Consider the following 27,308-nt stretch of genomic DNA (forward strand, 5'->3'; position numbering starts at 1 on the left):
GCAGAGATTGAAGCCAATCAAAGGAGAGGAAACTTACAGGTGAGTAATTTACAGCCAAGTCACAGACTGGCCAACTGAGTCCCTGTTTAGAAGGTGCCATGAAAAGATAATTAAAAATCCAGAAGAATAGAGGGAGAGTCTTTAAAGGTGGGAGACTAAGGAGAGACTGAGTGAAACAAAGACTAGTTGCTTTGTAAAGGGCGCTTCCGGCCTGCAGCATGGGCATGCAAGGAGTCGCTAAAAGCTCCGACTCTGACCTGTTTCCCTACTATGTTTCTTGCTCCAAAACTGTCTATTCAATCCTGCTCCTCTCCTATTATCTCAGCTTCATATTAGGAAAAAAACAGAAAACATAGGATTGTCTGATTAAAATTTATGACAGACTTAACCTCCCTAAGGAGTAATTTGTAAGTTTAAAAGGAGTGGTTTTTTCCCCAAACCCAAATGAGTCTCTAATCAGTAGAATGTGTTGGAGGAAGTGAGCAAAACCCTGGCTTGAATGTTGGTAAATTGAACTGGTTAACTTGTGGCTTCAATTTAACTATGTTTGAATCAGAAATCTGTATTTTATTAGGCTAAACCTTTTCTAACTTTGAAATTCCTTTATTTTTCTTTACTTTCTCCTTAGCTCTTAGTAAGGTTTTTTCAAGTTTTGGCTTTTCTTTGTTAAGCAAGGAGCAAGATGGGAAAGGAGTTTTTGTCCATTTCTGGGTGTTACAGCAAGGAGACAACTGTGTGCCCCTGGAGGCTGAAGTAAAGACAAAAGAGAACCAAGAAGGAGGTGTAAATACCGAGAAGAGAGAAATCACTAATACAGGTGTGCTTTTTTGCCTGTGATAATCTCTGTCTTAGTCCATTTAGGCTACTATAACAGAATACCATAGACTGGGTGGCTTATAAATAACAGAAATTTATTTCTCACAGTTCTACAGTCTGGGAAGATCAAGATCAAAGTGCCAGCAGATTCAATGTCTGGCGAGGGCCAGCTTCCTGGTTCATAGATGGCCGTCTTTTTGTGGTCTGTGTCCTCACATGGTGGAAAGGAGTGAGGGATGTCTCTGGGGGCTCTTTGATAAGGACACTAATCCCATTCGTGAGGGTTCCACCCTCGTGACCTACTTGCCTTCCAAAGGTCCTACCTCCTAATGCTATCACATTGGGAATTAGGTTTCAATATAAAAAAGTTTGGAGGGCACAGTCTATAGCAATCTCCTGTATAGACTTTTCTCTTCCCTTCACAGAGTTTCTGTGTATTTATTTTTAAAACCTAGCTCTGTAATACTATTTTAAGAAGCTGGCTGTGTAGTCTTGCTAAAATAGAAACTCCAAGATTAGGGCTCAAATTCTGCGTATTTATCAAGCTCTTTTGATGATGAGCAAAGCATGCTCTACACGATACAATGAAGTAAAACTCTACTCTGAATTAGTCTTATTTTGTTTTTGCATTTCCATCAAACTCTGAGAGTTGGAAAGGATTCAACTTGAAGAATATAAGACTTCAGTTATTTTGTGAGGGCTAGGAATTTCCCAAACAAAAAATATCTGAACTGTTTTATCACTGATAGAAAAATTTCCAACAGTTGATTTTTGGAATTGTTGGAAATGATTAATTTTTCCAATGTTCTTACAAATGATAAAGACAAAGAAATATTAAGTTCAAACAACTCACAACTTAATTAACTAGCTAGCTATCTGTTGTGACCTCTCAGACATAGGAAACCTGAGATTACAGTGCCTCATATATAGTGGATCCTCACCAAATATTTGCTGACTGATGAGAAAAAGAGGAACATTTTATAAGGAGAAAGAGCAGACAATATTGAGTTATATGGTCACGAAAAACAACCAATTTATAATTTGGTTCTGAACTTCCCAGAAATGTTGCAATGTGTTGCCTCTTAGTAGCTTCCTGACGTATAACTCTACCTCCTTTTTTTTTTTTTTTTGAGGTATAATTTTTACACAGTGGAATACACTAATCTTGAGTGTAGAGGTTATGACAAATGCATATACTTCTAGAGTGTATAAACAAATGCATACATCTCTTTTACCCACACTCCTATCAAGATAGAACATTTCCATGAGCCCCAGAAACTTACTTCTTTTGCCTTCTCTGTCAATTAATCCCTCAGAGGTAATTATTGTCTGATTTCTATCATGATGCTTTAGTTTTGTCTGTTCTAGAAATTTATATAAATGGAATATTTTTTGGAATCATCCAAGTTCTTGAGTGTATCAATAGATCATTCTTTTTATTACTGAGTAGTATTCCATTGTGTGAATACAGTACATATATTTTACTGTTGATGAATATCTGTATTGTTTCCAGCTTTGAGCTATTATGAATAAAGCTCCTTTGAACATTCTTCTAGAAATCTTTTTTTGACGTATGTCTTCATTTACTTGGGCAAATACCAAGGAAAGGAATTGCTAAATCAAAGGATAGATATGTGTTTAACTTTATAAGAAATAGCCAGTTTTCCACCAGCAATGGAAGAATTTTGGTTGCTCCAAAAAAGCCAATATTTTAGGCTGTCAAACACTTTAATTATAACCATTCTAGTTTGTGAAGTGATATCTCATTGTGGTTTGAATTTGCATTTTCTCGACGACTAATGATACAGAGCACTTTGTATGTATTTATTTGCCTTTTGTATATCTTCCTTTGTGAGGTGTTTCTTCAAGTCTTATGCCCATTTTTAAAATTTTGGTTCTTTTATTGCTGTTACTGAATTGTAAGAGGTTTTGTACGTTCTGGATACAATTCCTTTGCCAGATACATGTGTTCTGAATATTTTCCCCAGAATGTGGCTTGCCTTTTTACTTTTTTAACAGGTGATTTTGAAGGAGCAACTGTTCTAATTTTGATGGAATCTAATTTATCTTTTTTTTTTCTTTTTGTGGTTCGTGCATTTTGTGTACTACCTAACAAACTGAAAGGGCTTGGAGAAGTTCTCCAACAATTTCTTCTATAAGCTTTATGATTTGGGTGTGTACTTAGATCTACGATCCATCTCGAATTAACTTTTTTGTATGAAGTAAGGTAATGGTGTAGGGACCAATCGTCACTTTTTTCCATGTGAATGTCTGCCTGTTTTAGCACCATTTGGTAGGAAGATTTTTGTTCTCCATTGAATTGCTTTAGTGCCTTTGTTAAAAATTAATTAATTAATTAATACATATTGGGTCTATTTCTCAACTCTCTGTTTAGTTTCATTGAATATATTTTTTCATCCTTATGCCAATCTAAATTATTTTGATTAACGTACCTTATTCTGTCAGTTGAAGTCAAGTAATGTAAATCCTCCAAATTTGTCTTTGTCAAGATCGCTTTAGACCATCTAGATACTTATTAGTTACATATACAATTTAGAATCACCTTGTCAAATTCTACAAAAATGAAAAATTGCAAAAATTTTTAATGGGATCATATTGAATTCTAAAGGACACTTTTGGGTATTTGCCATCTTAGCAATATTGAGCTTTGCAATTTATAAATATATATTTCCACTTGTTTAGGTATTCTTTAATTTATTTTCAGGGAAGTTTTTGCAGTCTTCTATGTGTAAGTGTTACAGGTAAGACTCTGAGACAGATTAGCTTGCAGGAAGTTTATTGCAGAGTGCTCTCTTGGGATAAATACCTACCTATGGTGAAAGCGATGGAAATGGAATTAGTTAGAAGGAGAAGTTGGGCTAAAATGCAGTCACAACAAAGGCATCAGCTGATTCTAATGGGACTATTAAAATCTAGGATAGACCTTCAAATTTGTCCTGAAATAGAGCAAAGTGATTGGACTTTTATGGCCCTGTTTCAATCAGTTGTTGGTTTCAGGTTGCACTAGGAGGAGGTGTAGCCTTAGATGAAGTGGCTCTCTTTAGCTGAGAGTAATCTGCAGAGAGGGCTCACATCTGAGAGCTATCTGCCAACAACACTTCCAGCAGCTAGGAGAATAATTCCTTCAGTATTAAGGGGCCAGGGTGCTGGGTTGCACAGGACTGTGTTCACTATATTTCATCCTTTATGTGACTTGGATCCACTTGATTCATAAAATTTCTAGGAACAGATCCATCAGGACTCTGATGGGCCTCATTTCCCAGAGGAAATGTGTAAAAGGGAGTTTAGTGGGATTAACTATGGCCTCTCCCACTGAAGCCAGTCTCTTGGCCACAACTGATAGTCATCATCTCTATCCTCCACTATCCATTCAAGATTCCCCTCACCTTTAGCTAGCAACAACTCGTTTAGGGGGTTTATTTGGTGACAGATGAAGAACCTCATACCTGAAGGTACTGAAAGCCTGGTTACCATGCCATTCTTTGGATGTGGCTGCTACACTCATTCATTAACTGATTACATTGTGCAAAGGGGGCACCAAAAATTTTCAGGTATGTCATCTGAGTGCCAAACTTATTCCTCCGTTGTGTAACAGCAGCTCTATCTCCTTGTGATAATCAGGGACAATTACCCCTTTAGGTCAGTGACTTCTTGGTGTTTCTGCTGGTTTCTTGGCATGAGTTCAGAGGGCATGGGCATTATCCAGAAAATAAAATCTATTGAGACTCTTGCTGGCACCAATTGGAAAAGTTAACCATTTGGATAACCAGGATCTCCCAAGACCTTTGCAGAGTTCAGTGTTACAAGGACCAGAAACATGGGTTAAGAAAAGTGATGGTCAACAGGTAAACACTTTTACATCTTGATTTCTGAACTTATGATTTCTATTAATTGAAGACATAGCACCATGTATTGGTTGTGAATTAAGAGTATATATTGCATTCTTGAGGATGGTACTTATCTTCACATAATAACATATCTGAGCTGGTTCTTCAGTTGTAACTTCAATAAGCCACTCTATTGGAAAGCCAGTCTGGCAGCTTCTGGGTGGTGGTGTATGCATCAGGACCAGTGGATCCCATTGTGTTCAGGTTGCCATATGACTTGCAGTAAAATGAGTTTCTTGGTTTCATGCAATGTTTGTGCTTGTAGATATAATACTCTGTAAGCACTTGGATATTGGTGCTGGCTGAGATCCTGTCAAGCAGAAAAGGCAAAGCTATACAGAATATATGTCAATTTCAGTCAAGATGAATCACTGTCAGGATGAAGGGGGTCTAATGTCAAATGGATGCTAAGTAGCTGTTTGGTCTCCTCCCAGAGTGGTGCTGTATTGGTGGCTGAGCATTGTTCTGTGTTTCTGGCAGATTGGATACTATCTGTCTGTTAACTGCAGTGTCTAGTCTACTTGCATTTAATATAATTATGATTATGATTGGGTTTAAGTTTTCATCTTGTTATTTATTTTCTATGGTATTATTTGTTCCTTATTTCTTTTTTCCCATTGTTTGGTATCAGGAGTTTGCTGCTTCATTAAATAAATTGCCTTCTGTTGGATTATTCAAGTACTTTTAGAAATCCACTTTATCTCCTATATTATATAATTAAATATACCTTCATTTATTTTTATTTTAAAAGATACATCTTTAACTTATCCCTATCTATCTCAAAGTAATACTCTATTACCTCTTATATAATGTAAGAATCTGATGACATTATACTTCACCTCACCCCTCTTCTATTTTTGTGCTATTGTTTCATACCATTTACTTCTAAATATGTTATAAACTTCAAAATACATTGTTATTACTATTTATTTGAAACAGTCAACTGTCTTTTAAAAATAAAGTATAAAAGCATATTTAATATTTAACAACATATTAATCATTCCTATTCTTTGTTCCCTCAGATAAATTTGAGTTTCTGTAAGGTATCTGTTCCTTCAAAAGAACTTTCTTTAACATTGACTGAATTTTAAGTCTGCTTGTGAAAAATTCTCTCAGCATTTGTTTAAGAAAAATGTTTTCTTATTTTCTCTTTATTTTTGAAGAATTTTTTTGTGCAATACATTGAATTCTAGATTGATATTTTTTTATTTCAGCATTTAAAAATGTTGTTCCATTGTCTTCTGTGATGTATAGCTTTCTATTTAAAAAGTCAGTAGTTTCTCTTGTTATATGTTTTTCCTGTATATAATGTGTCTTTTTTCATTTTGCCACTTTTAAGATATTTCTATTTATCTTTGAGTGTTAGCCATTTGACAATGATATGCCTAAGTGTGATTTTCTTTGTGTTTATCCCAATTGTGGTTCTTTAACTTTGTTGGATATGTGGGCTGATATTTTTGAAAACATTTTTGTGCATATATACCTGTGTTTGATATTGACCAATAGATCACTGAGGCCTTTTTGTTTTCATCCTTTTACAGTTTGTGCTTTAGTTTGATAGTTTTTATGGCTTGTCTTGAACTCACTGATATTTTCTTCGGCCGTGCCCAAGCTGAGATTCTTTTTTTTCATTTCAGATATTATACTTTTTAGTTTTAGGACATCTTTTTTATAGTTGTAATTTCTACAACTACAACTACAACTTCTACTAAGTTTTTCTGTTTATTATATCCATATTGTCCTTTAAATCCTTGAACATATTTATCATAGGTATGTCAGTGTCCTTGTCTCATGATTGCACTATCTGTGTCATCTCAATATCTGTATCTATTGACTGTCTATTCTTTATTTTTATCTGTTTATTCACGTGTCTAGCATTTTTTGTTTGTATACCGGACACTGTGTTTGTTACATTCCTGAAATCCAAATTATGTAGTCTCTCTTAAAAAACATTAGGTTTTGTTCTGGCAAGTGATTAATTTACTCGCAGATAAGCTTGGTCCTGTTAAGGCTTGGGTATGTCTATAATAGCCCTACTTCCAAAACTTGGTCTTTCTGAAGTCTGAAATGAAAGTTCGTGGTTTTTCAGTGAGGTTTATCTCCCCTGACTGGTTAGAACTTTAGTACTCTCAGCACTGAGAAGCCTCTAGAATTGTCATTTAGCTTCCATTCAGATCTCTTTCAGACCCCGTGATGTCACACCCTGTGCCAATACAACTTAACATTTCATAAAAGAATCAAGAAAGACCCCATGCAGTTTTCTGGATTTCCTTCTCTATGTATGTCTTTCCTCCTCCGTATCCTGTCTCATAAATTTCGGCCACGTCAGCAGCCCCCAATCCTCCTTATTTCTGTTTGTCTACCCAACAATACTGTTGCTCTATGTTTGCCTTCACTTCTCTATGGCTCAGTTTGAAAAGTGTCTGAAGATAGGAAGCTGGAGTAAATAGAGGGTTCACCTAGCATGTGTTCCTTTTTTTAAGGATCACAGTTCTGCGCTATCTGTGCATGACAACATCATTTTATAGTTGTTTATGATGGGAGAGTAAGTCAACACTTCTTGTTCCATATTGGCTGTAATCACAATTTCTCTCCTTCCTCTGTAAAAACAAACAGTTACCTTTGCATTGTGGCTTATTCTTTTTAGAAAACTTTCATACATTATCTTATTTTGTTCTCAAAACGTTATCAAATGAGTTAGAACTCATGATGATAATCAGGAAAGAAGGGAAATTTTAAATTCCATATTTCTGATAAGAATATTAAGCTTCAAGAGGAGTAAGTGATTTTAGCCTAAACCATCTGGATTGGTAACCAGTTTTCTAATTTTTATTTCAGTACTCTTTCCACGTGCGATACTGTCTCAAGGAAAAACAAAGTTCTTTACTCTTTAAGTATACGTTTTCTGAGTTTTTATTTTTGTGTTTTGTTTGAGCGTATGCATTTTTTTTTTTACAAGTTACAATTTATCAACAATCTAGATGTTTTATCATTTTTTTCCTTAGGTTTTTCCTTTTATGGTTTTGCTTCTTTTACACAATCTAAAAATTCAACATTAGAGATGTTCATTTTAATGACTGACCTTATTGGCGAACTATATGAAAACATAAATGACCACTAGTTTTATTTTAATTAAAATTTTGATGTGGATGTTAAAAATACCAACATAATTTTAGATTTTTGTAATATAATTATAATGTCCAGAGAAAGACATTTCATTCACCCTGTTCTGATCGTAAACTTACAACAGTTGTAATTTAGTGTTAATATGGTTATCTCTACCACAATCTCAGCACCATCTTGACTCCAAGCCTCCTAAGGCAGGTAAAGCCTATTTGTCTTGTTTAACCACTAGTCTCTACTACAATAGCTGGTTTATAATAGGTACTCGTTAAATCTTTACTGAAAGAGTGAACCATGAATGCTGATTAGTTTATATCTAGAACTTTGAATTCAACTCTAAGGCTCACAATTTAAGAAGGTAATGACAAATTAGATGAAACAGAGGGAAGAATGGCCTGGGTGGTGAAGGGTATAAAAAATGGTTGAAATTGGAGATGTTAAACTGAAAAGAGACCCCTAAGAGAGCATATAATGACTGCTTTAAAATATCTGAAGTTATCTTATGTAGTTTGGGGATAGACTTTCTTTGTCTATCACTAGGCCTAATGGGTGATATTTCAGAGAGACAATTTTCAACTCAATATAGGTAGGAATTCTCTACATAAAGGTATATGATTGGAATGAAAGGCTTAAAGGATATAGTCAGACCCATGCCTTTTCTTGGTTCTAGAGGCTGAATTTGTTTGTTGGAAAACATAGAAGGAATTTTTGCATTGTCTTGGATAACAGACCAAGTAAGCTTTAAGTTTAATTCCTAATCAAATTTATAAAAATACGATTCCATTGCTCAACAAATATTTATTGAGCTCCCAGTATATGCAAACTCCCTAGGAAAGCATTTTATACATAGAGAGAGCTTATTTTCAAACTCTTACTTCACAAGAGATTCAGAAATTCTTTTCCCTCTGCCTTGTTTGGAATTGTGGCTTCCTTTGAGAGATGTTATTGCTAGAAGTGTTTGATGCATGCAAGTACATGCATATGTGCACACACACACACACAGAGAAAAAAAAGAACAAAGAAAGCTCAAGAACAACTGTTGACCTGGCATGTTCTTTGCAGAAAATTAGAGTAATTATATTTTCAAAGGATTGTCAAGATTTCAGAAAATAAATTATTAGGGCAAAAGATCATTGAAACAGAGATCATGAGAAGCACAAACACTTAGGTAAGGAAGAATTGCTCCTTGTGACTTAAGCTAAGAAAACTCCAAATAACATGTTTAGGATCAATTTTAAAAATATAATCTTTCTAAAAGTTTTCCTTCCTCTGGTATGCTTTGCAAACAATTCATGGGGGAACCAAATTGCTCCTTGAACTGCCCTTAAAAAGTAAGCAGCATAATTTAATACAAAATTACCTGTATGTTTGAAAATGGTGACACTAAGAAATTTGAACTTTCTCAACCTCACCAGCTTATGAGTACTGTGAGCTCATATACATGTCTAAATCAAAAGGAAGGATGATTACCCTCATCTACTAATACCGCACATACTTTAACTTCCTGCAAAGACTCTGGACTCATATATGTTAGTCTCTAAGGGTCTCTCGAATGTTCAAAAGTAAGCACACATAGAGGGACATAACTGGATAATGCCAAAAACTGCTCTCTGTGGCATAGTCCTTCCTCACTGCTGTGGCCACTGTCTGAGGCTGAGTGTCCTCAGATCGGGAATACTCTGCCACTTCTCCTTGCCCCTATTTTGGCCAAAGCAGTTTATCCTCTGATGACTGCTCCAATTCCATCAGTCACAGAGGGTGTACTTGCTGCTCCCTGGGTGTAGTGGACACTTTCATTGCTATATACTACCCAGATCCAGCATCTCCTTTCTGATGGCTGCCTCCACTCTGCCAGCAAAGCTGCCACTATCATTCCTCTTCTTGGTGTAGCATGCACTGGCATGACTTGTTTTCCATTTCAGAGCATGGTAGTCTGTCTTGTTGCTCTGCTGGGCAGAGACATTCTCTTTTAGTGGTTCCTTGAGCTCCATGGAATCCCAAAGCTATGTGGAGATTATGGAGGGGATTATAGAGAAAAGTTCCCTCCTTTTTGTGAGGTTCAAACGCAGTGTTTCTTGGGCGCTGGTATGTGACAGAGTTAAAATCCACCCTTTTAGTATACTTTTAGGCTTCTCTCTCCCTAACATATGGATGTGCATGCAAGGGCCTGGACTGGCATCAGATTTCTACAGGAGCCATCACACTATACTGAGAATTTCTATTCCCTTCCAACAACTAAGGTCTTATAAGTAGGTCAAACTCATAGTTCCAGGATCCAATTTACTTCAAGAATAGATCTTTCCTAGGAGGATTTTCACTCTTCATGCAAATAGATGCTTTTCAGTTTTGTTCCATTTACAATCTCCCAAATGTTCAGTTATGTCTGAATGTCCAGGAGTAAACACAATACAGATATACACTGTAAGGCAGGGTACAGGATACAGTAGCACTTTTGGAAGAATCTCTGATGTTTGGAAATCATTAGTAGAGTACTTGAATTTCCTGGTATACATTTTGGAAATAATCTATAGAGCATACATGAAGCTCAAAGGAAAGATTTCATGCTGTGGAAAAATCAAATTACTAGGGATTGACTGTATAAAAGTAATCATAGGCTGACCTTACATTTTTTCCTTCTTTCTAGAATATCTGCAGTGTTTTCTCATTACTCTCTAAAGCAAATACTGATTGGATAAAGAAGGTGTTGTCTGCTTACCCTTTGTGATTCCTGTAATATACTCACTTTTGGGGAAGATAATCTTGGAATCACTGACTGCCGATGCCATGTGTGAATCATCGCACTAGGAGATATGAATCTGATCTTTGATTAAATGATTTTCCCTCTGTAAAATTTGAACATACTGCATCTTGATAACACCTTTTTTAAAGTAAGCAAAACTTGTATTCATTATTGGGAGATTTTATGAGTGGAATTATAGTTTGGATTCATTCAGTCTCTCTCTCTATATATATGTATAATTCAAACATAGTATTATTATTTTTTCAGATACTCTGTTGGCCTTTCTGGACATAAACACATCAAGAGGTTTCAGGCTAGGCACAATCAGAAAACTTGACTTCATAAAGTTCTCAAATGTGGCTGTTGGAGAAGACATGGAATTTAGATAGTCATATTCTTGTTTCACTCAGGGACATATTGGGTAGGGCACAGTGTTTCCAGTGTTTCCTGATTCATTGATAATCTCTTTCCATGTCTTATTTTATGAAGTATGAATGATATCCAAGTGCTATAGATTGAATGTTTGTATCCCCCAAAACTCGTATGTTGAAACCTCATCCCCAATGTGATGGTGTTAGGAGGTGGGGACTTTGGGAGCTGATTAGATCATGTGGGTGGAGCCTTCATGAAGGGGATTAATGCCCTTATAAAAGAGACCCCAGAGAGCTCGCTAGCTCTCTTTCCACCATGTGAGGACACAACAAGAAGACATCTGTCTATGAATCAGGAAGCCAGCTCTCACCAGACACTGAAACTGCCAGTGTCTTGATCTTGGACTTCCTAGCCTCCAGAACTGTGAGAAATAAATGTTTTTTAAGCCACCCAGTCTATGATATTTTTGTTATAACAGCCCAAACAGACTAAGACACCAAGTTTCTCTAAGACTCTTACCACAGGGACTAGATTCTCGCCCCTGAATAAAATTTGCTGTTGATTGTTTTTTTGCAGTCTTCTCTTCTCACTTTCTTCTCTGTGATTGTGCCACCCTGCTTGAATTTGATATACTCTCTGTATCTGCATCTCCTATTATTGCCTTTTCTCTCCCCACTGCTTGCCCCACAACTTTGGGGCAAAAATAACATTTGCTCTAATGTAAGGGGCTACTCTGGAGAAGAGGCATAAAGAGCATATACCTTGCCATAGTCATTAGGGCTGTTCACAGATTTCTGGTTTATTTCTCCTTCCTGGTCAACAGGAAGGTTGTACTTCTCTACACTTTTGGAAATTAAGAGTGGCCATATTGTTTCACTTTGCCCAATAATATGTGAGTGGAAATGATGTATGTCATTGCTTGGCAGAAATTTAAAAAAGCTATGTGTTTTGCCGTATTCTCCCTTTTCCTGCCTTAGCCACATGAGATCACGTGTTGAGATGGAGGCTCTATCAACCTGTAACATGAATGACTATGATAAGCAGAGTCCCCATGCTAACCTGCAAGGCATGGGCAAGGTGAGTAAAAAATAGACTTTTGTTATGAAAAGCCACTGAGATTTGAGTGTGCTTGTTAGTGCACAGCCTCACCTATCCTGCTTAGTATACTCATTTATGTCAATTAAAAAGTTAGTTTCTTGGCATATGATCCCATTTAATTTATAATCACTTATTGAAATCATCTGTGCATAAGTAACAGCCCTACGTATTTATTTGGGATGCAGATATAGAAATCAGCAAGACTCAGTCATTGCTCTCAAGATGCTCAGAATTTATTCCCATGAGACTTTTATCCTTAATAGCAGGGTAGAGGTCATGTTATGCTGGGCAATTCTGAATGTTGGAGAAATAAGTATAAGAATTATCAAGGGTAGAGTATTCCCTTCTGTGTGTGGGGCGGGAGGGTGAGGGGGGAAGGGAGGAGGTGTTTTTCCAGCAAACAACTCCCTAAGTGCAAAGCATAGGAAATGCAAATTCAAATGGTTCAATATCCAAGGTCTTTAAACCAAAGAAACAAGGCAGGAAGTGGTAGAAGATGATGACAATAGAGAATCCCCAGGGGAAGAATAAGGCTGAGGATACATAGGGGAGCCTCTTAATTTGCTTCAGCCTGCAATTGGGGTTCAGTGCAAATGTAGGTGTAAAAAGAGATCTGGGATGGGAACTCCAGGTGAAAACAGTTCACGGACCCAAGTGGAGAGTGGGCATCCAACCAAATTCCTACAGTTCATGAAACCAATGTAAAAAACAAAGGTTTTATCCTGGTACTGCCATTTCCTTGTTATGTAAATTTGAGCCTGTTACATAGCTTCTATGTGCTTTAATTCTTTAATCTGTACAATAAGAATAATTTAATTCAGTGTCTACCTCATAATTGTAATGTGAGCATTAAATGAGTTATTCTCTATAAAGTTTATACAATAGTGTCTGACAGATAGTAAATGCTTAGCAAAAGTAAACTATCATTTTTATTATGGCTACCATTATGTAATTATCTTTTCCCTGGAGTTCCCAGCAGTGAGTATATTGATTCAGAAAATTGGAGGGATTCCATTAAAAACAAACATGTAAAATAATACTGAAACCTGGCTGATTTGGTTGAACAAACATGCAATGTTAAGCCTAGTAATTAAATAATTATTTTTCTTTATTTACTTTGGTGTCTACTTTCATTATTTTGGTTATATGAAAGTATATATTTGGCTTTCATAAGAGAACATTAGCAATTCTCTCTCGAGGGAAAAGAAGAGCTTTTGGTGGAGCCTTTACCAACAGTTGCTTTTTCTGATTTTTATTCCTTCCTTTTTAATCCATTATGCTTTTTTATTATTCATTGAGTCCAATTTGGTTAAAATTCTTTCTCCTTCCTCCCACTTACTTCCAAAAATGCATTTGCTATTAAACTCATTTTGTAAATGTGATACATTGATATGAGTTTCTTTCACATTTTTATGATGCTGACACCAGCAAATGCTAAGAGGTTTGAAACTGTTAAGGTTTTATGTGACTTTGATGACAGATATTTTTAAGGCTTTCTTTCCTGTTATATGACTTGAGCAGTGGTACCTCTTGTTTTCACAATGTATAAAATGACTTTCCTACAATGTTGAGAAGAAGAAACAGTGATTAGAAAGATTAAGCAGACACCCTGGCTCTAAGAAATGAAGACAAAAGAAAATGAAATGTACAACTTAGACTTAGCCAAGGGTATTTCAAGGCTCATGTCTGTTTTTGTCAATGATTATTTGGGTAATAAATACTTTATCTTCTTTTATAACAAAGCCAGGCCTGCTTCTGAGTCAGACATTCTGATAAACAATGAAGAAGTATTTTTAAATATTCTTTGCTCTCTTAAGGATTGTAAAAAGGAAAGTGACATCTGAATCTTTGCATATATTTAGGTTGAAGTCATACTACAGAAGACTAGTATTTGAAAGAAGAAGGAACTATTATAAAAGGAGGCAGATGGGTAGACAATTATTGGGAATGGGTAGAGGCTAGCTAATTTGTGCAAAATAAAAACACTAATATTTAGCAGTGATATGTATATTTTCAAAACTGTATCATCCTATGCCTATCCTCTCTCTTCTTCCTAAATATTAGGCATGCACTTTTGTTTATGTGACTATTTAAAATTCTCTCATTTATTTACATGAATCCTCATCCCCTCCCCCACCTTTTTTTTTTCCCAATCCACTCAGATGTGCTGCATGCCTGTGAATTATACCCCAAGTGTGACAGACGATGACTATTTGGAGGATGCCAAGTAGCAGTTGCCCTAGCAACAATAACCAGGGGATGCTTCTCAGAACTTCTACCTCCTCTCTTCCCCATCATTTTCCCTGTTTTGAGAGTTAGATAACATGGTTACCAGAATTAGTCGAAGATGGTTCCCACCCCCACCCCCACCTAGCATAATGAAAGAGAGAAAACTTAGAAATGTCTGCCTTTTTCTTACTATCAGGGGCAATTCAGCATATCTCTGCAGTCAAGACGGAAAGGAGGGCGACTCTTAGAGGGAAAGAGCTGTGCGCTCTCATCCTAATAAATGCTTGGTGGTGGGAGAATTAATTGTCAGAACTGCTACTGCGAACCACTTGTGAGGAATGAAAAAAATCCTTGTTGAATTTCCACACGTGGGCTAAAAGAACAGTATGTAAATTGGATTGCAAGATGCTATGTGCTGTGAGTGGAAATTTCTGGTCTCTTCTGAATCTGATATGGCAGATTTAATGTTACTTTCTTAAAAAAAATGGAAGTGTAATCTAGACAGGGAGATGGAAATTTTCTTTAATTACCTATGACTTTATTGATATGTACATCCCCTCCCCCAAAGAAATATTCAGATTAAAGCAGAGAACGAAGTTTAAGGGAAATTCTATGTGCTAAGAGCAGAGTGGATTTCTGTGAAGCAAAAGAAGCCTAAGCTTGAGGGTCTCACACCTGCAAGGGCCCCTTCCAAGGCCCTGAATCTAAATTTGCATTTGTGAATATATTGCTATTATTCTTAAAAAGCCGCTCTGATTATACACACTTTGAGCGCCACAGATTCTGGATCCACCCCTCAAGAAAGGGGTGAAATATAAGAGATTTATTTGATCATATATTATTGCTATTGTATCACTTTTTTATGACATTCAGATTTCTTACCTTGTAGTTCTATTTTGAATATTCGTGTCTGTTTTTACTTTTTTTCCTCTTGCTTTGGGGGATATTATTGATTTTCCATTAATCTTAAGCTTACACATGTTTAAACAATAATAAAAAATGTATAGTTTGCGTGCATCATTGTACTTTCAAAACTAGTTAATAAAATTTTGAGTAGAAATGAAATGGTCGATAGTAGAAAATAAATAGAAGAGATCAAGACTTATTTTAAAATAGTGAATTTATCTGCTAACCATGTCATTTAGAGTCTATTCTATGTAATTTCTGTGGGAAACATCAAATTTCTGACTGGAAGAAGTTTTTGTATAATCTTAACAATAAATATAATTAAATAGGTGCTTAATGTAGGTTTCTTTAGAATTCCTTTTCCATATCTTTTGAGTGAGTAGTTTTCATCATATATATGCCAATAATATTTGAAAGGTATGTCCCACCATACTTTGGGGGTTTATATCAAATAAACAATATTTCATAAATAATACACTAGAAATTTTTAGTAATTATTTAAACCCAATACTTTATTGTAACTCGAAGAATTTTGAAAGGTATAGTAAAACTGAAAAGTCTTTTTACTCCTACTAATTACATTTATCACCATTTACCTTTTATGGAAATTTCCAGTTCCTCCATTGAAATGTATTCTCTTGAGAACAGGGTCTATATTTTAATTTTATATCCCAAGAACACAGTACCTTGAACTTAATAGATTCTAATGTGTGTTTTTTTAGTTGGATCTGACATAGTCAATGAATTTTTCAAGAACTTTTCTCTCATAACTTCTCTATAACTTATAGAGCTGGTAATGTAAATCCCATAGTAGACACTACTGGGAATTTTTATCTTTACAAAAATATTTAAATATTTTAAAACCGATATATTCACATAATTCAAAATTAAAAAGATACAAAAGGAAAAAGTACATCGAAAAAATTCTCCCTCCCACTCCACTTTCAGAGATATTTTAGGCATATACACACAAAAATATTCACATTCTTTTTTGCATAGTATGCAACTGTATAGAGTCTCAATTGTTTTCAGTTAACACTCTTGTAGAATGCTCCATATCTGCAAACTAACAAACAAAAAACTGTGTTCTCATTCTATGCTATGGCTACATTGCATTCTAATTTATATATGTATAGTTTAATTTATTAAACTGGAATTTTGTTGATGGATGTTTAGCTGTTTTTCAATTTTGCTTACTACAAACACATTGCAATGAATTATCTTGTACATGACACCATTTTGTACAAATAAGAAAAAATTTATAGGCCGTATTCCTATTTCTGAACTGAGTCAAAAGATATATGTTTTTATATATTGATAGATATTGCCAGATTACTTTCCATATAACATGAATTGATTTACATTCACAATCAAAATACCCCTTTCCTTCATTCTTACTTGTAGAATGTGCTATTCAATCTTTGTTAATAAAGCAGATTAAAAACACTGTCACTGTAGTTTTAATTTATATTTCTTTTCTATTTTTGAAGTTTAGACTTTTTTCATACATTTAAGAACATTTGAATTTCTTTTCACTTTATCAGAATACTGTTTATCTCCTTCTTGCACTCAATACAATGTGTAAGTATTTTATTCATTTACTTGTGTCCTTGGTCATCATTTGTCTCTTTGATTATTGTATACGCTTCTTAAAGGTCAACACTTGGCTTTCTTGTTCATCATTGACTCATTAGCTCCCAGCACACCTTCCCCCACAGGCATTCAGGAAATATTTGTTGAACAAATGGTTTAGTGGAGTAATGTGAGTCACAGGAGGCCTCTAGTGTGCTGCCACAGGTCTCTGTCTTTGATTCTGTTCCCAGTTACCTCTGGGTCTCCTAAAACAATTGGTTATCCTTTAGGATTTTTGAAAGCTTGCTGAGCTATTTGAAATAGAATTGAGAAGCACAATAATTAAATCAAAGACACTCATATTTAATATTTTAGAATATGACTTCCTTATGGCTTCTCCAGAATATCTAAATTGCAAATCACGGTTGAGTTTCCCATAAGGGAGAGAGTTCTCTAATGAGAATTCTAGACTAACTTAATTTTTTAGTACTATCACAGAAAAGGAAACAAAGGTGAATCTAGGAAGTAGGGAAAGAATAAATATGTTTTTTTATAGGCCTCAATATTACGTATGGGGAAATGCAAAACTTTTCTGTTAAATGATACACACAAATTTGCTATACTGAACTTTGTCATTGCATAAGAATGTAGAGTTTTCAGGAATTTATTTTAAAAATTAACTGTCTATTAAAAATTGAGCTCCAATCATAAAATGGATAATAATTTAAAACTCCTTCTTTCCACAGGGAGTATCATACCTATGCTGTATAAATTCTTTCAGCAGTTACAGATACATAGCAATTGTTGAAATGTAAGGTAGATTTGTAGTGTATTTGAGTGGCTAATATTAAAAAATGTTAAATATTACTGTATTTTTAAGCAGATTTCAACAAATAGTATCTAAAGTTTTTTTCTCATTTGAATATTAGTGGCTCTAGTGTAAAAGAATGGGGCGTTTCAGGGTCTACCTAGTCTTGCTAGTCATATTAGATTATTGGAAGCCGAGAAAAAAGTCATTGTTTTCCTCTGCATTGCATCAGAGTTACAAATCTTAATAAGACCCAAAGCTTACTCTGTAGGAAGTGTTTCAGATGAGAGGATTTAAAGGGCTTTATCTATTATATAAAAGTCTGGCTTCATTCTGAGCAGAGCCACACCTCTGATGTGTCCCATTATTAACTGATTTTGGGATTTGCACTGAGGAAATCAGAGAAAGGAGGTTGGAGATCTGGGTAGTTGGGGAAGAAGAGTCTTTGATTGCAGGGGAAGATGGAAGGGCCTTGCATTGTGGCTTGGCAAAAAAAGAGCAGGCGTAGGTGACACCCTCCAGGAGACATGCTACTTTATAACCAATTTGAAGTTTCTATTCCTGCACTGTAATTCTTTGATGCAATCCTTAAGACTTCAGTTCAGTTTGTTAAACCAATACAATCTCAAGTAAACTGCTGTAGAGAAGCCAAAGTGTGGGTATATATCCAGTCTTGGGGTGAAATTGACTAGACAGAACAGACTTAGCAAAGAGATCCAATGATGGGATGGACAGAGGCAATAGCTGAAGAGTCCCAGCTCTGTAGTCAAAACTGAGAGGTGACAAGTGACAGCCTAGATATATATATGTGCAGCCCACATTGTGGGGACCTCAGCAACAGCAGATATAGGGGTCTGGACTTCCTGTAGTCGTGAAGGTAGGACTTTGATTACAATTAAATGGTAACAAGTAAGCTCAAAAGACTGGGAAAGATGGTGAATGTACAAGTGTGGCTTAAAGAAATTGTTTCTAGATATTTGTTACAAGTCCTTGGTGTAGCTCAAGGTGGTTCTTGTCTCGTATTTCAGTGCTTACATTATGCACTTTCAAAAAGTTACTGCTATACGTTCATACATTAGTATCTTCTCCCTAACCAGATTATAAACTCCTTGAAAAAGATAGGGATCAATTCTTATGCATCATGCTTATCTCTCATAATATCTAACATGGTACTGAGCCAATATTATGGTGTTCAGCATATATTTATTAAGTAGACACTATATTGGACAATTCTTTTTAGGACTATATGGCCTATAGTCTCAAATGACTGTAATCACATAAAATAGGATTGTAACTGTGTTTTACATCTCCTTTCTTTTTGGAATGTGGAATTTTCCCTTATGATGCATTTGCTTTTTTCCTTTCATTACCATCTTCATTTAACTTTGACTGTCTCTCAGTACCACTGGATTTTCAGAATTCCTTGTAAAGAACAACATAACTTCTTCTCTTATGCTAAAATAAAATCAACAATTAATTCACATCTCAAGTCTCTGCTCATGTTTTAGGCATAATTCATGAATGCTCAAGTCCATATGTCATTTGGCTATCCAGCTATTTATACAAATAAGAAGTACAAATATGTTTGAAGCTCTGAGCAGACCTGTGACCAGCTGATACTTCTAAAAATACATTTTTTTCCTCCAAAGGATCTTATTCTCAAAGTCTTATAAGTTTAACTTATATAAGTATTCTCAAAGTTATATAAGGTGAACTTGTTTCTTATGATTGTGAAAGCCTACAGATTAACAAGTGTCAGGAACAGCAGTGAAGAAATAACACATATCTCACCCCCTCTATGGGGTGGGAAGAACTGAGGAAGGGGGGAGAGGAAAAGAAAGCAATTGGTGGTACAATCCTCTGTGCACACAACCCTCTCACTGATGGAAGTTCTGAGTTTGATCAGAAATCCTGCCTGCTCCAGCCCCTGAGTTAAGAGAACAAACGACCCTGAGGATGGATGTATTATTTGCTTTTCCAATAATTTTCCAGAATAATACAACTAGTACTTCCAATCAGGCTGGGCATTTCAGGTGGTTCCATCATGGTTTTGAATAGCGAGTTCCCAGGATTGGTAGCTGAGAAAAGATCTTCTCAATAAAAAATAAAAAATAGAGAGGGGAGTAGAATTAGGGCTTGGTTGTTCCCTCTGCTGCTGCTTCTGCTTATGCACAGCACGTTCCCAGAGACCGTGCAGCTGACGCACAGCAGACTTTTAGTTTTTTGTTCAGGTCTGGTTTTGATCTGCAGTGTTCAAGGATGAGCAATTCCTTTCAAGTTATTTGCAAACCTTGTCAAAGCCTGACTGCAGCATGACACTGATGACAGACTGATTATTACTTGTCTCAAAAAGCAGTGAAAGAACATATTGGCTTTCATGCAAACATCCAGCTTGTCATTAGCGTACAGTGCAAATGGCAGTGGTTTTATACCGGAATCCTGGAAGCATAGGCAAAAGGAGGCATCTCTGTTTCTATTGGTTCTGGAAAGATTTCAATAAAATTTGGGGGACAATTTTTGTTAAGTGAAATTCCTACAGGCACCAAGACAAATGGTCTAGGTTTGAAATTTCATTGGCTATCTTGAGAGACATTTATTCCAGTAGACCAGATAGAAAAAAAATAAAGATATGTAAAATGAGATTAAAATATAAACTTCTTTTTCCAGTAAGGCAAATCTACTAAAACTCAGAAGAGAGTTCAGTTACAAAGTTCTGTGTGCTTGGAAGCTCTAAGTACTAAGTTTTAATAATTTCTCAATAACTCAAGCCAGAGCCAACCAGATGAATAAATCAGCTACTTGCGATGTGAATTAGACCTTGCAGTAGGTACTTATCCCTTTCAAACCACAGGAACTCAATTTCATTAAAAGAAGCATATGTGTTCTGAAATCCTTTCCAGGAATTAAAAACTCTGTAATTTCCATTTTATTCAAGAGTCATGAAACTTACCTACATGTCTACTTGATACTTAGGAGAAGTTACTGGCTGGCAACTAGGGTTATCTACAATCAGGATCTTGTATTGCCTCCTCATTTATGTTCCTTTTGCTATTTCTTGCTTCCCTTGGTAGAAAGGTAAAGGGGTGATCTCATTAGGCCAGAGTGACTCATTCACAGAAGGAACAATCACATCAATTTCTTTTAAAAAATATTAACTCTATAAAGAGATAACTTTTTTAAGGTTCACTGGAACATTTAATTGAAAAAGCTATGTATGTACATGACAAAATTTAAATCAAATGTGTAAACAAGTATTTAATAAAAGGAAAATCTTTCACCCTCTGCAGATTCCAAATACTTTATCCAAGAGCCAATCACTGATATGCATATAAATGTTTCTTGTCCCGAAATTTTTACATAAATTGAAGCAGAACTCAGCATAGTATTCTTAACCATGTTTTATTCTCTTAGCAATATTGGAAGCTGTGGAGATAGGATCCTAGACAGTCCTGAATACCTATCTTACTTGGGATGGCAAGATCCCAGTGATGACTGGAATTGACATTTGATTCATGTAAGTCTGATATTTTTGCTCATGATTGTGCTTTAACTGGACCATATTTAGCTCATGAATTGCTAAAAGAGATAGAGGTAATTATTCCAAGAATAAGAAACGCTATTGCTCTGACACATTTGAGTTATAGTTTGTGGTAGTCAATTCTGGGCCACAGGGAATAAAGAACACTCCACCCTCATCCTGAGCAGGACTTTAGCTGGCATTTCTCTGATCCAAAATGATCATCACCTTTCTCATCTAGCTCAATCACCATCATCCACAAAAGGGAATCTTGAAGGACAGGGGAGCTTACATCTCCAACATGGACACTGTGGCTGAACCTCTAGCTACGTGCAACTGGCTTCGTACAATTAAAATCTCACTTCCTTTACCTAAATAAAAAGACTCAATATACTTTGCCCATTGGAGTCTATCAGTCACCCTCACCTTTGTAATAATAATTCAGAGGCTATAGTATTAAACCATTTTCTTCCCTAATCAAGATTATAAAACATAAACTTCCAGTCCAAGATGGTGGACTCAGTATACATATGTAACTTGTCTAAGTCCCTAAATCCCATTAAAATAAGAAATAAATACTAAAAAATCATAAATACTTTTTATATCCTGAAAAGCAGAAACCAGAATCCAGAACAAGATTCTTTCTGAAATCAGAATTGCATGGTTTTGGGCCGGCCCCGTGGCTTAGTGGTTAGGCGCGCGTGCTCCGCTGCTGGCGGCCCAGGTTTGGATCCCGGGCACACACCGACACACCACTTCTCTGGCCATGCTGAGGCCGCTTCCCACATGCAGCAACTAGAAGGATGTGCAACTATCACATACAGCTATCTACTGAGGCTTTGGGGAAAAAAAAGGAGGAGGATTGGCAATAGATGTTAGCTCAGAGCCAGTCTTCCTCAGCAAAAAGAGGAGGATTGGCATGGATGTTAGCTCAGGGCTGATCTTCCTCACAAAAAAAAAAAAAAGAATTGCATGGTTTTATGTTGATGGATGTGATGGTTAATTTTATGTGTCAACTTGGCTGGGCCGTGGGGTGTTCAGATATTTGGTCAAACATTATTCTGGGTGTTTCTATGTTTTTGGATGAGATTAACATTTAGATTGGTAGACTTTGAGTAAAGCAAATTGCCCTCCATAATGTGGTTGGGTGTCATCCAATCAGTTGAAGGCCTATATAGAATAAAAAGACGAGCCTCTCCCAAGCAAGAGAGAATTCTGCAGCAAGAGGCCTTTGGACTTGAGCTGGAACATCAACTCTACTGGATCTCTGCCTGCTGGCCCACCCAGCAGATTTTGGACTTGCCAGCCTCCATAATTGCAGGAGCCAATTTCTTATAGTAAATCTCTTTTGATAGATAGATAGATGATAGATGGATAGATAGATAGATAGATAGATAGATAGATAGATAGATAGATAGATAGATAGATAGAAAGAAATACATCCTATTGGTTCTGTTTCTCTGGAGAACCCTGGCTAATATAATGGGCAGATCAAAGCAGAGTTAACAGCCATTTTAAACATGCACAGTGTAAGGTACACTGAAAGTGAGAATTGCTTTTTCCATTAAAGTTAAGAAAAGGCTTTAAGTATTGAGTTGGAAGATAGAGAATAAGAATGGGCAGTAACATCAATGTCCAGATTTAGTAATCAAATGACAGATTAAAAATATACTTACAGTCCAACTGACGCAGTCAGCTTTGTGTATGTATATGTGCGCATGTGCATGTGTGTGTGTGTCTGCGTTATCTCTTACCTACCTGTCTACCTATCTACTATCTATCTATCACTTATATAAAGAACTAACATTTGACGGCTTGCTGTGTCAGGCACTGTGTTGAATATATTACATAGATCATCCCATTTAATTCTTACAACTACCCTACAAAGTAAATACTACTGTTATGTTTATTTAACATATGAAGGTAAATTTTACTACAGTGAATTAAAAATTTAATATAGGGAATAATTTTTCCACGTTCACATAGCTAGTATGAGCTGAGATTGCTGACACCAATACCTAGAATTATTTGGCGAAAATTACACAGCCAGTAAATGATGGAGCCGAAATTAGAATCCAGGCAGTCAAAGACTGTGCTGTTAAATCACCATGCTCTGTGAAGAATGCTTTAAAAATGACATGGAGCCAGCATATCATTAATAGCAAACCCTGATTAGGACATTACCATAAAAGAAAATTAGAAGCCAAAATCTCCCATGAACACCTTTGCAAAAAATCCTAAGCAAAATATTAGCAAACTGAATATTTACATATATTTTTAAAAACATGGTAAGTAATAACCTAATGTGGTTTATCAGAGTTGTAAAGTTGGTTTTTAATGTTAAAAAATCAATCACTGTAATTCACCACACTAACACCATAAAGGAGAAAAACAATGTAATCATCTTAATACATTTAGAAGAAGCATTCAATAAAATTCAGTATCATTTCATGACAAAAGTCTTTAGCAAATTAGAAGTAGAATGTAATTTCATTAATCTATTAAAATATATCCAGAAAATAACTTACAGTGAACATATTACTTAGTAACAAGTGTTATCTTTTCTCCAGAGGTAGAAAATAATAATTGTCACCATTTCTAATTTTATTCAGCAATGTACTAGCAGGCCTAGCCAATGCAATAAAGCAAGAAAATAAATTAAAGAGGTAGAGCTTGGAAAGAAAGTTTTAAACTGTCATTGTTTGCAGATGACATGAATATGTAATTAGAAAATCCAAAAGAATCTACAAAAATTGTTAGAATTAATGTCAGCCTAGTAATTTACAGGGTATAAAATAAATATACAAATAATTGCATTTCTATAAATTAGCAGCAAATATTAAGAAAAAAACGAATATTGCCAGCCCCAGAGGCCTAGTGGTTAAGTTTGGTGCACTCTGCTTTGGCAGCCTGGGTTCGGTTCCCAGACATGGACCTACACCACTTGTCTGTCAGTGGCCATGCTGTGGTGGTGGCTCACATACAAAAAAAAAGAGGATGATTGGCAGTGGATGTTAGCTCAGGGTGACTCTTCCTCGGCAAAAAAAAAAAAAAATAAGGGAGAAAAATGAATAAATACCATTTACAATAACACAAATAAAACCCCCATATATTTAGAAATAATTCTAATGAAAGGTATCCAAGTTCTCTACATTGTAAATAACAAAACAGTGCTGAGAAAAAATTTTAAATCCAATAAACGGAGGGATAGAACATGTCTTTATATTGGAGGACTCGATATTATTAAAATGTAAGGTCTTCTGAAATTGATCTATATATTCAATGTTCTCTCAATAAAAAAACAGGATTTTTTCTTTTTTTTTAAGTGGGAGAGGTGTGACTGGCCTGCTAATTCTAAAATGTGTATGGAAATGCAGAAGACCTAGAATAACAAGGCAATCTTTAAAAATTTACTGGCTAAATTGTACTAACAGAGATCAAATCTTATTGTAAAGGTGCAGTGATTAAAACAGTGTGGTGCTGATGTGAAAATAAACAAATAGGCCAATAAAACAGAACAGGATATCCAGAAAATGACCCACACATATGGTCACTTCATTTATCACGAAGATGCCACAGCAATTCAGTGCGGGAAAGATGATTGTTTTGGTAAATGATTGAGTCAATTGAATATCCATTTGAAAAATAAATTAATCTGTACCTTACCTCACCTCATACCATTCATAAAATTGAATTTGCAATGGATTTTAGACATGAATGGGAAAGGCTAAAGAGCAACACTTCTAGAAGAAATCATAAGAGGACATCTTCATGATGTTGTGATAGGAGGATTTCTTAAATTGGACAAAAATTATTAGCTATAAAAGAAAAGATTAATAAATTGGACTTCATTTAAATTAGTTAATTCTATTCATTAAAAGATAACCTTAACAGTGTTAAGAGTGAAACTACCAAATGGGAGAAAATAATAATTTATTTTATATATATATATATAAAATCAAAGGACTCATATGCAAGATATATAAAGAATGCCAACAAATAGATGAGAAAAAATTTTAAGCAAATTTTGAGCAAAGTGCTTGAACAGTCACTTAACCAGAGAGGATATCCAAATGATAAGTCGGCATATGAAAAAGTAGTCAGAATGATTAGTCATCAGCTAAATGCAAATTTCAGCACAACAAAATAACACAACATCCCAAGCAGAATGACTAAACTTTTACAAACCTGAAATATCAAGTGTTAATGAAGATATGAATCAAAGAGAATTCTCAAACATTGTACAAATTAATATTCCAACCGATAATCACTTTGTTGGAAAATGTTTTGGTAGTATCTACCAAAGCAAAATATATGCATAACCAATTCTGCTCTGAGTTATATACACGATAGAAATGAGTGCTTATGGCAACAAAAAACATGTACAGTAATATTCCCTAACTTTATTCGTAGTAGCCCCAAACAGGAAACAACCCAATTATCCATAAGCAGGGAAATAAACAAATACATTATGATATATTTATATAATGGAATATTCAGCAGCAATGAATAACAATTACAGTGAACAGTGATAATGCAGAAGTAAGAAATTGCTTGGTAGAAGTGGGAGGGTCAGTAAGGAGAGTAAAAAGGAATTCTGGAATTCTGACTTTTCATTTACGTAGTAGGGAGCAAATAGATATTTTCTGATATTGGTGAATCAATAAAAAAGGTGAGATGTAACAATACTATTTAGAGTAATTACTAGAAAAGATTAAAAACAACTACTTAAGCGGGCATCTTATTCCTTTATTTCTTATTTTTAAACAATGTGTATGTATTGTTTCATAATGAACATTTTAAAATTATAAAACATATTTCATATTTGAGCTTACTGAATATGAATTAAAAGCTGCAGGACTGCCATTTTGCTAATGTTGATGTAAGTACAACAGGACAGTCATCAAAAATATAGCAGAAACCCAAATTCGTCCAAGTTAAGACTTCCAATAGGCCTCGGCTGAAAGTCTTCTCACCTACCAGCCTCAATAGAGACCATTCGCTGGAATCTTACACAAACAAGCATATGTATTAGTCAGTGCGTGAGATTCAGTGGGGAGGACTTGGCAGAAAGACAAAAAAGAGTCTCCAAACTTCTTTGGAAAGTGTTTTGCCACTTATCCTAAAGCTATAACTCTGCCAACTGGAGTCAGTGGGCTATTATAAATTTATATATGCATTTAATCTGCCTGGAGAATTTTTTTTACTTATATGGTACATCAACATTTCAAAACAACCTTTTAAGATACAGAATCTTCCAAGAGGAAGGCTCTTTCTATGTGAGAGGCAGCTTTCCTTCTGAGGGACAGCAATGACTAGTTTGTTTGAGTACAAAACTGACAGTTGGGAAAGTCTGAAATATAATTCTGGCTTTTCTGCTTCCTTAGGTTGGCCATACAGAATAAACACGAACCTGTTAAGCAAGCCGAATTTTGGAGGAAGTACACACACATATTAAAGAAGAGCTGGAAACTCTACTGTAATAAGGGGTAGGGAAATCCCTTGACCACTATCTGAGGGATCTTGTTTGATTAGGTCAGGATGGAAACCACTGGCAAAATTAGCTCAAAGACTTCATGAGGCTTGGCAAAATGAAATGAGAAAGAGATAAAAGGATTCTGTAGAAAAGCTACATAATTCTGTAAAATTGTTTTGCCTTTATAATCTGAAAGGAAAGAAATTTAAAATATTGCAAATGAGTGATTTTTGAAATTAATTAAAATGAATGAAACAAATTAGTGAAATAATGTTATAGCATGAAAGAAGAGTTCTTATAGAAACTCATTTTGTTGCATTCTGGAGGAGGAATCTCAGCCTTTGATAAGTCTCCTACACAGATACTGTTCCCTGTCAGATATGGCCTTCAGCCTTGGGCATCTCAGAGAGACTATGACCACTAATTGCTGGGTGAAGTACACTCTGCAAAGAGTAGGACTAGTTATTTATGTGAAATATTTGCAGTCTTGTTAGTTTAACTTGCTGTAAGGGGACAAAATTCACCATAGACTGAGAAATGTTACCTCACACTGTATCTGATGGAAAATGGAAATAAAACAAAAGGACCTAAGATCTCAACAGGAAGCAACTGGGAGATTGCAGGATTAAATAGAGGATATAGTAAGTGGATACAGGTGTCACTAGAAGGATTCCAGTATTACAGAGACCTCTTTCAAATGAGCCATCTAAATCCTGGCTTGGGAACTGGTGGAATTACGAAAT

At 35.5% G+C, this 27,308-nt stretch overlaps 1 long non-coding RNA gene across 1 annotated transcript; it reads left to right on the forward strand.

Moving 5' to 3' along the window:
* Positions 1–638: 638 nt before the first annotated feature.
* On the forward strand, positions 639–15,256 carry LOC147913459 (uncharacterized). Its single transcript, XR_015548676.1, has 3 exons — positions 639–817; positions 11,937–12,036; positions 14,220–15,256. It is a non-coding gene; the product is annotated as an uncharacterized LOC147913459 (long non-coding RNA).
* The last annotated feature ends 12,052 nt before the right edge of the window (positions 15,257–27,308 follow it).

The sequence above is a fragment of the Ceratotherium simum genome, chromosome 27 (genome assembly GCF_057802395.1).
Source record: "Ceratotherium simum simum isolate JZ-2026a chromosome 27, ASM5780239v1, whole genome shotgun sequence".
NCBI classification, from domain to species: Eukaryota; Metazoa; Chordata; class Mammalia; order Perissodactyla; family Rhinocerotidae; genus Ceratotherium; species Ceratotherium simum.